Below are 15,000 nucleotides of genomic sequence, written 5' to 3'. Positions count from 1 at the left end.
CACTATCAATAATTTCCCCCACTCTTTATCTGTGCCTAAACCTAAACGTAGATTCCATGAACAAAGCTTCTTTCTTAGAACTGCACGCCTGTGGAATTGTCTTCCGTTTTCCTGCTTTCCGGCTGACTACAATATGGTTGTGTTCAAGTCTAAAGTAAATAAGTTCTTGATGAGCCGTTCCATATAAGTTATCAAATTTACCAAATTTTCATTACTAATGATTACTATATTGACCAATTTCTACTGTACACTCTTTAACCCTTATCCTTGAGTGGCCTCTGGGCCTTGATAATGTGGTGATGCCTATGTAAAAAAAAGCCAACCTAATAGATCCCGAACTTTCATCTAAACGTCAGCCCCTGTCCCACTGACGTAATTTTGTATTCCTCTGGCTGTTTTACAAGTATTTTAATGGTGAATGCTCTGATGAACTACAAGCCCTCGTACCCCCTCGAAGAAAATACCCCGACGAACCCGGCAAGCAGCAAAGTCCCACCCTTACACAGTTGAGATCCATAGATGTAAGAAAGCTTTTTACTCTAATAGCTTCTTCCCCAGAATTGCAGGACTTTGGAATTCTCTTCTAGTTTCCTGCTTCCCCAACTGTACTGGCATGCAGAAGTTCAAGTGTAATGTAAACAGACATCTTGCTGCTAAACTCCCAATATAGTACCCCTGAAACTTAGGTCCCTGATAGTAACCCCCTATCTCAAAGTGGCAACGTGTCTTGTTTGGGGTGAAAATGTAATAATTCATTGACATCAGCATAAATTGCTTAAATTATGAAAACATGATTTTGCAAAGCCATTTAATATATACTAATGGGTCGGGATTGGGATTAGTCTAGATAGAACGTCTCGAAAATAGCGTCGATCGGCTCTTCCCTCACATGTAATATATATCTAGTGTCATCTGCGTAATGTTTTTTTTTATTAATTAGTTTTAGTGGCGTTTATGAACAGGTTGTTTACCTTGTAGTATATATGCAATATCGCCAGTCTTTTACAATTTAAATTCTTTTTTTAGTGATATCATCCAATTATTTCTGAATGACATCCTAATTCCATTGTACAAGTTCAGTTAATTTGAGGTTTTTAAATTCATACAAAAAAATCGAAATATTAGAAGCTGGTATAGTCGGTCCATCTTCGTTTTTTCAATCTTACTTTATGCTTGAGTGGATGTTGCTTTTCTCTGAACGTTTCAACCAGTTTTCTGTTTAAACAAAACTTCTTTTATGCAACTATTTGCGACGCTTTTATTTTCTGCTTACTTTTTAATTGTTTCTTCGTTATTTCTCAACGTATTTTCGAATTATATGCGTTATTCTCTTTGATTCACTGTATGTAATTCATTTGAAAAGTGCTTGATTGTTTTTATAAATAGCTTGTTTTTGAAGGGATTTCGTACAGTATATTTTCGTTTCTTTGGATTGCTTCCTTGTGGTTTGAGTTGTCCCCCTTTGCAAATTGGCTGTTTGGAGAAATGGAAAACTAGATGGCTCTGGTTGATAGTCAATTTGCATAAGTGGAGAAATGGGCAGCATATAAACGGTACTTTTTTTTAAGCAGGTGAAGAGCGCAGAGAGTGAAATGACGGTTGGAAGAAGTGACGGTGAATTATTTTTGTGACGTTGAAGAGCTCGACCTTTTGGAAGGAACAGCTGTGTCATATATTTTTTTTTAATTTCTTTTTTTTTCTACTTCACTACATTCCTCTTACATTTTCTGATTAAAAATATTAACTGATAAATTTTAAAGTTTAGAAGTATTTATCCAATTCAAACCAAATAGATTTGAAGAAGTTTTTAGAACTTGCACTCGAGCATTTGTCCCTTCACCTCATAAATTTCCATTTTTACCTGTGATGGAACGATTCCAATATTTTTCCAGATTCCGATTCTTTATAAATCTCTAATTATTTAATTATAAGATTGGTATTTCCCCCAATTTTCGTAAAAACACATTAAACATCCTAACCTTCAAAATACACTTGTGGAGGATGATCTATCGATTTTAGCTTAACTGGTATTTTAAAATCAATAAATATTTACTAATTTATCAATATTACCAGCAATGGATGATTTTGTTTAAACAAAATCAAATAAAAAAGACAAAAGAATCGACTAGGCATCATAAAATAGGCACTAATATTTCCGATTCCGATACCCCCAAAATGTTCCGATTTTTACGATTTCCTATCCTGATTAAATCGTCCCAACACTAATTTTATATTTGCATTATCGACTGCTGAGGGTGATTATTATTGTACGAATACTTATCCTTTGCATTGAAGGCAATCGTTCATCTCCTTACTACAAAACCTAACGCACAAATGGTGAGCTAATTTAGTCAACTACAAAAAGCTGTTTCGTCGCATCACTGCATTTCAATGCGGCTAAACGTTGCTAGTGTTTTTATTGAAACCAAACTGCTAGATCACTGTTTAACGGTCGGCATTTTTCTTCATTATTAATACGCGCGCCTAGAAAGTAACAAAATTGTAATTTGTTTTATATATTGTTACGGTCAATTTTCCAGCTGTTGAGAGTGCTCAATTCTTTTCCAAATAAATATTCCTCGCATTAGGTGTCACTTATTCTCTTACTAGAGACCTTCCTACTTTTAGGTTATTCTTATTCATCTGCTACACGGTTTCTCTGGTAGTGATCAATTATTGATGAATATATCGATTGTTAATTGCAAAGCAAATAGATTAAACGCCAACTCAGTCGATCTGTTTTACGAGTGGCAGAAATTAAGTGGGTTGATGAATGATCAGATAATCAAACAGGTCAGTTAACAGTCAAACACGCGAGCAAGACACTGCTTATTATTATCATCATCAACTAGATGTATTCTAGCCCACCGTTACCCGGGGAAAAACTACAAAAAAGTTAACGTGTTTAGACATTATATGTAAATAACATGTTCACTAAAGTACGCCAATGACTTGCTTCTAACTCAAGTAGTAGGTTAAGATAAGTTTGTTTATTGTTTATATATATATATATATATATATATATATATATATATATGTATGTGTGTGTGTGTGTTTCTTTTTTCTGAATATGTGACGTCACTATTGTGTAGCACGCAAGCAAGCGTATTTCCGTATTAAATGTAACTAGGCGAGAAAAAAAAACGGCGAAATGAATGAAACTTGTACGAATCGTCATGTTTACAAATTATTTAAGGAAAGAATAAACATAAGAAAATATAATAGTCCTTGTGCATTTTTGTTACCGTACTGAAAACATTATTTTGAAAGCCATTCTTAACATGGGAAGGGGATAGTGTTTTGTAACTCCTGTGCTTCCACCTAACAATTTAATATTAAAAAAATATCGTGCAACTTGAATTTAAAAAAAAAAAAAAACTATTAAAAATAGCACGGTAACAAAAGCGCATAAGCATCATTATATTAATTCTTGTAAACTGTATCCTCCCCGTAAAAAATGAAACAGTACCAGCCCTGGTTGGTATCAGACAAAATAGTCGTGAAGAGTCAAGAAGAATGGAAGGAGTGAAAAGGGGAAAACACCATCCAAACCTCCACCGGATAAGTCCTACGTGTGCTGAGGCCTTGGAGAGGTTAATTGCCACCGAAATTCTAATAAAGACCAATGATCATTGTCAGTGAAAAGTCAATAATAAACGGCTGCTGCGATAACGTAACGTCATCAAAAGAGATGCAGAGTACTGAGAATCTGGAGAGACTTGCTTGGGAACACCATCAGTTAGCAATAAGTAATCCTTGATAATGGCTTCTGTGAGAAATCCTAATGAGTACAAATAATAATTATAATGCAATTCGTAAGAAGTTGTGAATATGGCTGACCGATTAGCATTAGTACTACTAATACTATTGCAAATGCTAGCACTACCGATACAAGTAAGAAGAAACAGCGGCGTACGGCGCTATTATTAACTAGTGGATTGCTGATGCAATTCTCTACCTATATAAGAGCCAGGTACGTCCAAGGATGGAGTATTGTTTTCACATCTGGGCAGGAGCTGCTAGAAAGACTTATCCTGCCTCGACAGAGTTCAACATAGACTATGTAGCCTAGTAGAGGATGCCCTTTTCTCTTCCCTGTAACTTTTTTCTTACAGAAGATACGTTGCGAGCCTGTCTCTACTTTATCGCTATTTTCATGGAAAGTGTTCGTCTGAGCTCCAATCTATGGCTCCCTCGCCAAACTTTCACGAGAAACACTCGTCTTGCTGAAAACACTATTAATAGTTTCCCCCACTCTTTATCTGTGTCTAGGCCTAAACGTAGATTCCATGACAGAGCTTCTTTCTTAGAACTGCACACCTGTGGAACTCTCTTCAGTTTACCTGCTTTCCAGCTGACTACAATAGGGCCGTCTTCAAGTCCAATGTAAAGAAGTTCTTGATGAGCCGTTCCCCTTGAGTAATCTAATTTACCAAATTTACACTTCTAACGATTACTATGATATTGTCCATTTGACTACTGTACACTCTTTAACCCTGATCCTCGAGTGGCATCTGGGCCTTGATAAGTGGTGATTCCTTTGTGATAAAAAAGTTATGCTAGTACGAGGCAGCATGAAGGAAAAATGGTTTGAGGTGGAGATAACCCTTATCTGACAGCATGGAAGTAGGTTTTATGAGAATGCGACTTAGAATAACGGATTGTTTTCGATTTGATTTGACTATTCGTTCAGAATTTTGTTACGTGTAACTAGTGCGACGATTTACGAAATTGATATTATGCGATACGTCTCTTTCGGTATAAATTATGTAAAATTACAATTAATCATAAGCAATAACAGTTTTATATGATGTAATTAATCAGTTGTGATGCCATATTGTATCTTCTGCAATGGATTTTCAAGCCTTCGGCAAAAATAACCGTTAATTCGTTAAGATGGTTGTGAACAGCCAATGAAGTACCCTGGGAACTAAGATTCTAAATGAAAGGGAGCGGGGATTATTTGTATAGGAATGTAATGAGAGAAAGATGATGTAATGAAGCGCTAAAATGAAAATTAAATGCTGACGGGGTTTGATTTTGAAGTGGATACGATGAAGTAAATTTCAGGTGAACAGTGGGAGAGCAATTGTAGATTTTTACGACTGTGTAAAATACAATTTTTCTAAGGATGACTTGTTTGGGAGAGTTAGTTTGATAGGAATTGATGTAAGAAATTATAAAAATTCAACAAAAGCGACTGTTATTGTTCGTAAATAATCAGCAGGTAGTGTGATCATGTTATAACGTGGCGTTTGTGTTTATAATCGTATGTTTGACTGAAAAGTGGAAAAATAACTACATTATTGATATAATGATAATATCATCAAACCGACTACTATTACTAAAAATAATAATTCCAAAAACTTTCCTCCCTTACACACACACACACACACACACACACACACACACACATTTCATCACAGAAATGTTTGGGCGTAAGATCCCAAAATAAACACGAGACAACACGTGATTTAACAATTGTTTCATCGGCAACTTTTTTTCGTAAATTTTAGGGTTTTACAAACTTACAATTGGTTAGTAATCTAATCAAACTTTAACCCCTACTTCACGTTACAAATAATTCAGAAATAATATCCCCCAGTGATTCGCTTGATATTTTTGTTGACTTTATAATTAAACATTTTTTTTTAAAATTTAACCTAAATACGAAACCTCTGAAGTGTAGAGCTTAATCACTTCCCATTCTTTAACCAAACACGGCGACTAACACACATATCAAATGTCGGGGGTAATATCGATGGTAACGGTGAGCAAATGACAAAATGAGAACATTAGTCCGATTACTCCAAATAATACGTTGAAATTATAATTCTCATCGAACCGTTTGAGGGAGACCTTACGACTGTCCTTGAACTTTTTTCCGCAATCCTTCTGCGGTTCTTTTCGTTTGGACAGGTTATAACGTAATACACGTTTACACACACGTTAACATGTAGACAATCGGGACCCAACACGTTGTAGACTCAATCGTAAAGGAGACAAAAGAATAGGAAAAAACTTCAAATCTACCATATTGAACGACACGGAGAAATTTATAAAAATGGGCACTGTCATAACTCATAGTCGTACAACCTCTTTAGAAACCAAATTCCAAAAGAAATTAGTCAAGTAGGTTAAAAGTGGTGTACTTCTATCGAGCATAGCTAATGAGATTAGACCCTTTGGATCGATCCGTCGTAGATTATATGATTTACCGAAATCTTACAAAAAGGCCCATTTTATCCATGGTAGGATCATCACAGCATAAAGTTGCAAAATAGATATTTACAACCGGTATTAAAATATTACAGTAAATATTGTTTGAAAGATTCATTTCATTTTGCAGACTTTATTCAAAGGGCTAAGGTTGTTAATAAATGCATGTGTTAGCAGCCTGTTTACTTGCGTCCCGATTTCAGAGATTATAGATATCTGTACAGATTCTTATATCGTAGTCAGATATTGCTTCCTCCCATTTTTGAAAGTATATTCGTTGAGCTGCTGAAATTTACCACTACATCTGTTGAATTCAGTTTCAACGATGCAATGCATCGGCAAATAGGTGTGTCGATGGGCTCAGGTTTGGGCCCGATAATGGCGAATATTTTCGTGAGTTTCCGTGAAGAGCAATTGTTCTCTGGACCCATAAACCCCGTGCTGTATTTTCGCTATGTGGACGACACATTTTTCCTCTTCAATAATCAAATAGAAGCAAATAATTTTTTCTATTTACTTAATAGGATGCATCTCGCGTTACAGTATACTTATGAAGTACACCAATATACCGTAAACCTACATTCACGGGACTGTATACACGCTGGGATTCATTTTGCCCCCGAAAACGTAAGATAAATTTAATTTGGACCCTAACACATCGTGCCTTTATGATCTGCTCAAAATCAAAATTGGATGAGGAATTTAAAATAATTATTGATATGCTATCCAATAATGGGTACCCTCTGGATGTAATTAGGTCAGTTATGCAAAGAAAAATAGTATAGTCTTCTGTAACTAAAATTCAAACGCTTAATCCAGTATATCTGCGTATACCTTAGCTGGGGACGGACAGTAAGTGAGAAATTTGCAAAGCAAATCAGCTCAACAGTGCAAAATTGTTATCTTGCTTCAAACGTGCGTGCTGTGTTCTACGAGAACGTTATTGCCATTCTCCCGAAAAGATGTTCTACTCCGCCATCATAATAGTAATGTAATTTACAATTTTGAATGTAGTTGCAGTGTCAACTATGTGGGTCAAACAACATTAAGATTGGATGGAAGAGTCAAACAACACGTACCTACAAAAATCAGAAATGGGACATAAACAACAGTCGTAATTACCAATACATATGGGTCTTCAATTACTGACCATCTTTTTAAAAAAAAAACCGTCTTGCGCAACGAACTTTAGCACGAACTCTTTTTCAATCCTGAGTCGTGCTCACTCATTATTTGCTTTAAAAATCTTGGAGACTGTTCACGTTCGGTTGAGAAAGCCTCCCCTCTGTAAACACAAGGAATGTCTCTTGGGTTTGAGTGTGATTAGTTTCTAGGATCTTCGAGTAATATAACGTTGCTGTATTTAAACGCTTTCCCTCCATTTTTTTCAGGTTTTAAGAAAAGATATTAATTCCTCATTCTCCCGCCATGCGTGACTTTTCGTTATGGTTGTGACGTCACCCATGTCTCCAACACGATCTTCGATCTGTACACGCGTTCTTTTTTATAATCTTTTTTTTTACCGTGATGTTACTTCGCACACGGCTGGACATTTGCATACAGTTGTCATACGCGCAACCGCGGCCTGTTATAAGCTCACCTTAAAGGTGCTCTTTTGGAAGTCTTGAATAAAATATATGACATATATAACCTTTCCAACGAACCTGACACTGCTGCCACATTATGTGTAGTCAGGGAACCAACACGTTGTGTACAGTTTCAGTCGCAAAGGAGATCAAGACAAAGAATAGGATATAACTCCAATTTGCTTGTTCTTTGTAGCAACAATATTTCCTTATTGGTACAGCCGTAACATCACCCACACGATCTAGAACGTTCTCCACGTCTATCACGAGATCTCGAACGTTATCTCATCTCTCCCGTGATCATACTTAGTCTCGTTTTTATAGTCCTTTTTCCCCACCGGTAACGTCACTTCATATACATTTACATGCGCGAATCCGTGATATATAACAAGATTTGAATCGTACTTATAATTCTCACTGCAAATCAATTGGATGGCTGAATGACTTTTTATTTTATTATTGTGATTATATAAAAATGGTTTTATCATTATCGTCTGGCAGATACGAATTAAGTTTTTAAGACTTACGTCGTGCGTTTCAATAAGGTAAAGATTCTGTTGGTTAAAATTCAAAATAAAATTGATACTGTAGTATAATTAAAGGACTTAGGTCTAAATTACAGAAATTATTCTTGACGCTGGTAACTGACAGAGGGAAAGAGAGAACGTCGTACCTTCTTTGTATAAGTATCTCTCGCAACAGATTGCCATCAGTTGCGACCCAAAGTATCAGCCCTTCATGTCCAGTAATACATATCAGTAATAGTAAAAAATTAAATTGAAGTAGAAAAGGATGAACTACCGTGACGGTAAGAACCAATTGTAAAAAGAAAAATGTAAGGAAAGCTTGTCCAAACAATATAGCATGATCCCCAACCAAGGGTCACACGATTACATATTAAAAAAAAACAAAAAAAAAAACGGCGCTTCTACACTATTGAGACGAAGTTTCGGAAATCGTAATACCGAATTTCACATGAAAACAAAGTTATCTACCTATTCCTCGTATTTTTAAGATGATTATACCCCAAAATTACGAAAATTATTTATTAAAAGAAAATAAAAAATAGAATTTGATGAAAACGATCGTTAGACACAGGAGAGTTCGAAAGGGAGATAACTTTCCGTTTCGATTTAAACAAGATGGCGAAGATTTTTCACTTGCTACCATGATTAAAGTTTTTTTTTTTTTTTTTTTTTAATAATTCAGTAATATTCAGGTAATTCCGACTGCATAATTTGGAAGCTACCATTATAACTTATTAGAATTGACAAAAAATAAGTTGAAACCATTTTTTTTTTGTTTTAAAACTTCATTTATTGACTACAAAATCTTGTCCCAATAGTGTAGAAGCGCAAAAAAATTAAAAAAATAAACAAACAAAAAAAAAACAATCGCAAAGGAGAAAGCGCTTTTTCATGTCTTCCCAAACCAGAGGCAATTGAAAGTAAGTAACTTTTTCTTACACAAATTCAAGGAAAGCTGATCTTCGGTAGCCGCGTAACTCCCTCTCCCCTTATTTTCTCATTTAATCCTCCCATTCCAGAAGCAATATTTCTGACAAATAGGGAGTAATTGCTGTTGTCTGCGCCACAATCTCTTTCATCTAACACTTATAGTTAGCAAGTTTTTGACCTTAAAGTAATATTTTAGTTCCTAACATGAAGTGGCTTCATGTCTTATCTAGAGCGATTTCCATAAAAAAATTAGGTTATATATTAATCATTGTGTTTTGAATTTTCATTCAAAAACCAAATTAAAAAAACAAACGTATTTTTTGTTATTGCACAGGCAGTACAAGAACAAATACTAAAATAGAATAATTTTAGCAATCAAGTTATAATATACATTTGTTTTTAGTCAATTATTCATGCAAAATATTTAAAAAATAAATTTTGATTTAATTTTCATCATTGTCGTTTGGAAACTGCGAATTAATTTGGTGAGACGTACATTGCACCTCACAATAAAGTAAATGATCGGTTGTTTTTCGAATTCAGAAAATATTGTTTCACAAATGAAATTTGGGTACTTGTGCACTTATTGATCCGTGCTGAAATAACGTTATATATATAAAACTAAAAGGCATGGCGCGCGTGTTTTTATGTCCACGAAAAACTTTTTTATTAGGGGGGGGGGGCTCTCGACAATGTTAGTAGTTTTTAGAACTACTTGTATACGTCACTTCCTGTTTGGCTATGGGCGCAACAGCTAACGCATCACATTTTATTTTTTCACTTTCTTTTCCTTCTTCGCGATACGGGTTCAAGCCTTATTTTTTACATGGAGGTCTCCACTTATCAAGGCCCGGAAGCCACTCGGGGATAAGGGTTATTGCGTGTACAGTAATCAATTGAATAGTATCGTAGTAATCATTAGTATTGGAGATTTGATAGAGTGTCTTAAGGGGGCGGTTTGTCAGGAATTTGTTTATGTTGGACTTGAAGACATTCAAGTTGTAGTCAGGTGGGAAACAGGTAAACGGAACAGAGTTCCACAATCGTGCACTTCTAAGAAAGAAGCTCTGCTCATGGAATCTACGTTTGGATTTAGGCACAGATAGAGTGGGGGAAATTAATGACTAGTTTCAGCTAGACGGGTGTTTCTTGTGAAAGATTGGCGAGGGGGGGACCAGAGATTGGAGCTCAGACGAGCACTTGCCATGGAAATAACGATAAAACAAAGACAGGCTCACAACGTCTCTTCTGCGGGAAGGAGGCTGCAGGGAAGAGAAAAGGACATCCCCACTAAGCCACGAAGTCTATTTTGTACTCTGTCAAGGCAGGATAGGCTGCTTTTAGCAGCTCCTGCCCAAATGTGGCAGCAGTACTCCACACCTGCCTACAACAATTTTTTTTTTTTTTTTTGAGCTAGCAATTTTCCTTGTTGTTTTTGCTCAACCAACGCTCTTACACACACCTCAATTTTATTTCCACCTTCGCCTCACGGGTTCGAGCCTGCCTACTACAACTTTTTTTTTGGGGGGGGGGGGTCAACACACACCTATAAACACCCGGGCAACCAGGCTAATTATTTAGAAAGCCATTCTTGACATGGGGAGGGGAGAGTGTTTTGTACCTATTCTGTACTTTAACCTTACAATTTAATAAAAACAGATATAAAACTGTAATTAAACTTGAAAATACTATTTAAAAAATAGCGCAGATCAAGAAGTGTACTAACACCGAAATTTGTTTTGTTTATATGTCGAACATTTTTAAAATTCAAAAACAAAATTTAAAAGGTTTGAAAACAAGATTTATATCCATTTACGAACCTTAACAACAAAAAAAAAAAAAAAAAAAAAAAAAAAATCTTAGCAAACAAAAAAAAAACAAAAATCGGTGAAAGTTTACTGAGGAAACACACGAAGACAGTTAATGTGCGCTAGTGGTCCAACCTGCAAAGGGTGTTTATTCCGAAAGCCGTTCTTAACATGAGAAGGTTGGGGGATGTTTATTCAGAAAGGCGTTTTCTTATTTTAAACCTCCTCGTAATCAACTTCTTAAAGTTTAGTCTTCGGGTGGTCCACCTCCTGTGCACTTTCATAAAAAAAAAGTATATATATATATATATATATATATATATATATATACACACACACATCTTTTGGTACTAGTGCAGAGAATGATCCGGACGTAAATAATGTTATTATTTAAAAAGCCATTCTTAACATGGGGGGGTGTTTTGTACCTATTCTATACTTGGACATTACAATTGAATAAAAAAATATATAAAACTTTAATTAAACTTGGAAATACGATTTTAAAAATAGCGCGGATAACTCTGTACTAGCACCCATTTTTTTTTTTTTTTAAATACTCAAAATTATTGCTTACTATAGTTATTGAGAATTGTTAAGAATCGCACATAAGAGTGTAACGGAGATATAAATAAAAAGGAACAAACCTAGCTATGTGTTCATCAACGTTTCGTCTTTATTTCGAGACTTCTGGATAAAAACAAGACGAAACGTTGATGAACACATGACTCGGTTTGTTCCTTTTTATTTTTCTATTTCGTCGGAATACTATTTCCATTAGTCTCATCATATATATATATATATAGCCAAATGAATTGAAAACCATTTTTTTAGGGCAACAAATAACTAAAAATAAACGAGATTGCCGGCCTTAAAAGATGTGTATAGGCGATAAAATGGTTTTATATTTCCTTTTATAAGTTTAATTGATACTTGTACAGTTTAATCAAGACATGAAAATATCGAAAAGGTTTGTACGTATCCGTTTTGAACTGAAGATCTCCGAAAAAAAAAAAAAAAAAAAAAAAAAAAAAAATTTCACTTTTTTTTTTTTTTTTTTTTTTTTTTTTTTTTTTTTTACAACGGAAAAACACGTTTTTATGACAGCACGTTGAAGGCAAACATTTTGGAATTTTAAAACTTTTTGTTTGGATTTTAGAAACGCCACGGGTAGATCACTCAGTCTAAAGCGCCGACCCCCCCCCATGTTTAATACTAGCTTTTCTTCCGAAAAATTGAACCTTTTGCTGGGTATCATAAATTGTTTTGTCGCTGTAAAACAAAAACTACTTGATAAAATTAAGTTAAACTTTTTTCGGAGTTCTTCATTCCATAACCGATACATACAATTCAAACCTTTTTCGATATTTTCATTTTTTTTTATGTCTTGATAAAACTGTACAAGTATTGTAGGTTTTGTGAATACTTTCAAGAGATTAGATAGGCCTATAAAACTTAATACATTTGGTTTTTATCTGTTCAGGTACTCCCTTATACTAGAAGGATGATTAAAGTTGATCAGATTCTTTCTTCAAGTTCAGCAGGAAAGGACCTTAACACACTTCAGCACTTATGCAGAACACGAACCGTGCTGGAACAACGGTGTTATGTAGAAATCCATTCTTTACTGTTCTGTATCTTCATCGTTAATAAACTAACGCACCACAAAAATTGGCTCCAACTTGAAAAATTAAAAAAAAAAAATGTAGGATATAACGGAGCAACTTACCAGGGTATAGCTTCTTTAATGTTATATGCAAATGAGGTAACTTCTTTAATGTAGATTTGTAGGTTTTGTGAATACTTTCAAAAGATTAGACAGGCCTACAAAACTTAATACACTTGGTTTTTATCTGTTCAGGTACTCCCTTATACTAGAAGGATGATTAAAGTTGATCAGATTCTTTCTTCAAGTTCACCAAGATCAGGAAAGAACCATGACACACTTCAGCACTTATGTAGAACACGAACCGTGCTGGAACAACGGTGTTATGTAGAAATCCATTCTTTACTGTTCTGTATCTTCATCGTTAATAAACTAACGCATCGCAAAAAAATTGGATCCAACTTGAAAAATTAAATCCTCCAAAAAAGTAGGATATAACGGGCCAACTTACCAGAGTATAGCTGCCCGGGGGTGGGGGAAGGTTACGATGCTTTTCTAATTTCCAAAACGAACGAATGCTTCCTATCTATGCTAACGGATGGCAGTTCTTTTATTTCTTTTTATGGCGGCTTCAAATAACCAAAAGTTTTAGACCAATCAGAAAAAAGGTTAATTATTCTATTTTTTTTTTTATTCTTTAAAGTTTATTATCATTTATATATGGGTACATTTTTATTTTTAGTTTATATTTAATAAAAATATCAGAAATACGATACCACAGTACCATCTTATTAATTAAACCAAAGTCGAACCAATTTAGAATTATGTTAAATCCAACGACTAATCGTAACTTATTTTATAACAAATGCGATTTTTAATTCAAACAACTTCTAATTATGACTGTAATAGGCTACCACTTCTCTGGGTTACTGACTTTGGTCGATAAAGTCTACTTATTCGTTATATATATATTTTTTAATTTTTCGAAACGATTAAATGCATTAATAAACACTTAACATTAAAGTAAAAAAAAAAAAAAAAAAAAAAAAATTTACCTACCTAATGGCGTTGGTGGTTGTCGTCGGGTGAGGATAAAAAAGAAATCCAAAGAAAATGGAGCAACTGAAGTAGATTCATTTAGTAGACAACAGGTTTGTGGCAAAATGAAATCCGATATACTCATTGGTTGAAAATGATATCTGCTTACCTAAGTCAGTATAGACAATTACATTTACGGGTAGACGTACCTATGCCTCGTTAAGTCTCAATCACTAAGGCTACTAATTCTTTTTTGATTTCATTTAAACATAATCATAAACTCTGACATATCTGTTAAGACATTTTCCTTGCATAACTAATAATAATAATAATAATAATAATAATACAATAAATAATAATATTACTACTAATAATAGTGATACTACTACTACTACTACTACTACTGCTACTACTAATAATAATATAAATAATAATAATACTAATAATAATATAAATAATAATGATAATAATAATAATAATGATAATAGTAATGATAATAATAATAATGATAATACTACTACTACTAATAATAATGATGATAATAATGATAATAATAATAATATAAAATTAATAATGATAATGATAATGATAATAATAATAATAACTAATAATAATGATAATAATAATGATAATAATAATAATAATAATAATAATAATGATAATATTAATAATAATAATAACGATAATAATAATAATAATAAAGATGATGATGATGATAATGATAATATTGATAATAATTCTGATTTCGTTTATGAACGTCTCTCTGGAAAGGGATGCGTTTCATTTCCAGAGGAGTTCCCTTAATCCCGGCTTCAAGCCAGGAGCTTCAAAGATCAAGGGTTTTCCTAAGGATGTTGGTGGTACCTATAATTGCAGAGCTTTGAAGGCCGCCTAAAACATCGGGGATTTGTAATTTTTTCAATTGTCCTTCCAGACGACTTGATACTACTCCTAGCGTACCAACTACGAACGAGATTATTTGTGTTTTAACCCCATGTATACACCTTATCTCCAAGGCCAATGGAGCACAATTGCTCCACTTCTCATTCTCCTTTTCTCTCACATTCCTGTCCCAGGGTACTGAGAAGTCTACAATCTGCCAGTTTTTTGAGACGTTGTCAATGACGACCAAATCCGGATGATTATGTTCCAATTGCTTGGTCGTTATGACGCTTTTGTCCAACCATACCTCTACCTTGCCATCCTCACTTGTTCTCACTTCATCAGGAACCTCCTCAACCCATTTTCCACACTTCACCCCAACCCTCTTAAACACCTCCCAATATATC

The sequence above is a fragment of the Euprymna scolopes genome, chromosome 9 (assembly GCF_053919585.1).
Source record: "Euprymna scolopes isolate OS-2025 chromosome 9, ASM5391958v1, whole genome shotgun sequence".
NCBI lineage: Eukaryota > Metazoa > Mollusca > Cephalopoda > Sepiida > Sepiolidae > Euprymna > Euprymna scolopes.
This window is presented reverse-complemented; position numbering follows the sequence as displayed.